We start from the raw sequence: 2,387 nt of genomic DNA, 5'->3' as shown, positions 1-2,387 counted from the left end.
TTTCTTAGGGGTTTCCTCGATATACTATAAGTAGTGCTATAGATATACCGCGACTTATAACTAAGTAAGTTTCCCCTTAACTTTAAATATTACGATTAATAAGCTAATCCTTCTTAAGGCCGCTACTCTTATATTTAGTAACTAGGCCGATATAGTCGCTATCGTTAAGTACCTACGTAAGCTTAATAAGCTAAAGACCGGTAACGAGGATACTAAGGACGATAGCTTAAACGTAGGCGTGCTTATTTTTAAGGAGGCTAATCGGCGCTATCTCCCTATTATAGTATAGTATTTAGCTAAGGCTTTTAACGCCGCTAAGACGGCCTATCGTAAGTCCTTTAAAACTATAGGTATATAGAAGTCTACTATTATAAGTTTTATCTAACCCTTTTATTAACGACCGCTTAACGATATACTAGGTTAAGCGTACTAACTATTATACGCTAATTAATATACGCCGCGAGCTTATTATTCGCCTTAACCCCGCGCCCTTATTTAATATCGCCTATATAAGCCTAGAGTACTAAGCCTAAGAATCTTAGTTAAAACTCTACTTTATTAACGGAGATATAAGCTATACTTTATAGTAATACGCCTTACTATTTACTAAGGCCGAGGTAAGTACTATACTAATAGAGATAGGTCTCGATATAGAGGATAAAGAAAGAGCGGAGGATAGGGTAGTTTTAGTATTTTTAAAGGTATTTAGTATAATAAAGGGGGCGCCTTAGTTAGTTCTTACTACGCTAGCGAAGAAGAGGGGTAGTTAAAAGTAATAGATAGGTCTTATCTTTCTTTTATTTAGCTATAACTATCCTTCTCTCCTTTATCGTTAGGGCCTTAATAAAGTTATAGTTTAGTTTTATTTTCCTTAATAATATTTAATAGGTAGTATAGATAGTTTTCCTTATTCTCTTATTTTACTATTTTATATATAGTTATAGGACGTTTAGGTATACCGATACGTTAACGAGTTAGTAGCGATTTAGTAGGGATTTATTACCGATTTAATAGCGTCTCCCTATACTAATAGGTTTCCCTACCTTACTTAGTCTTACGCCTCTTTTTCCTAGTTAAGCGAGTAGTATATTCTTTAATAAGGTCTTAGCTATTTACTATATCTTTAGTATCGACCTATTAGTTATACTTAGCTAACTATCCTTTCTATTTAATAAGGAAAAAGGTATTGCCCTTAGATCTCTTTTAGTCTTTAATCTCTTAGACTTCCTATTTACCTTTATCGTCCTCTAAGTCTAATATTAGTAGGGTTTTACTATCTTTATAGGTACCTTTACGCTCCTTCTAAGGCTTTAAGAGACTAATATAGAAAACGTTATAGAAGCGTAAGTATTTTTCTAGGAGTATAAGATAATATACTTACTTTCTAATAGCTTATAGGACCTAAAATAGTTTAATATACTTAGGTAAGAGGTTTCTTTTTTCATCCTTAAGGCGTAAGTTCTTTATCGATGATACTATAAGGTCTCTTACTTTTAGTATAAGTAGTTAGTACCTTAAATTATAGTATTTTACTTACGATTTAATAGCCTTTCCTTAGTATTCCTTAAGCCTCTTTCGTAGCTCCTATAGCCTAGTAACTCTTACTCTTACTTTAGGTACCCCCCTTTAAATAATATCGTCCTTAGTATTAATATAGAAGTTTAGTTAGTAACCTATTAACGCTTTATTAAGTAATAACCTAGTTATCGCGTTCTTTATATTATTATATATAAATTAAGTAATATATAGGAGTAACGCTTAGTTAGTTTATTTTAAGTTAGTAAAGTATCTTAAGTAATACTATATAGCTTAGTTTATTTATTTTATTTACTTATTAGTTTATAAGTAAAATACCGTCGATAGCCTATATTTTACTTATAAGATAAAATAGAGATCTAACTAGAACTTACTTATAAATAGGGACCCTCTATCTAAGATAATACCTTTTAGAGGTTTATATACTAATTTAACTTAGTAATAAAATAATTTTACTAGCTTTAGGGCTATTATTATCTTTAAGATAGGAAAGAAGAAGCAATACTTAGTATATTAGTCTACGATTACTAAGATCGTATTAACGTCTTATCTATTATACTATACTTTAGGCAGACCTATAGTAAAGTCTATTAATAATTCTTCCTATAGTTATATAAGATATAGTAATAATTATATAGTACTATAAGGGCGATGCCTCTTAGATACTATACCTTAATATACTAAGTATAACTAAATATATTTATTTATATCTTTTATTATTCTATCTTAGTAGAAGTTCCTCGCTAGTAGTTTACTAGTATATTAAGAGCTAAAGTATCTTACTAATAGATCGTTATAGAAGAGCTATATTAGCTCTTACTATAAGGCTGCCTTTAGAGGCACTACGATAT

This window comes from Hirsutella rhossiliensis (genome assembly GCF_020360975.1).
Source record: "Hirsutella rhossiliensis strain HR02 chromosome Unknown scaffold00002, whole genome shotgun sequence".
Classification (NCBI taxonomy): Eukaryota; Fungi; Ascomycota; class Sordariomycetes; order Hypocreales; family Ophiocordycipitaceae; genus Hirsutella; species Hirsutella rhossiliensis.
The sequence above is the reverse complement of the archived record's forward strand: the minus strand, read 5'-3'. Positions refer to the sequence as shown.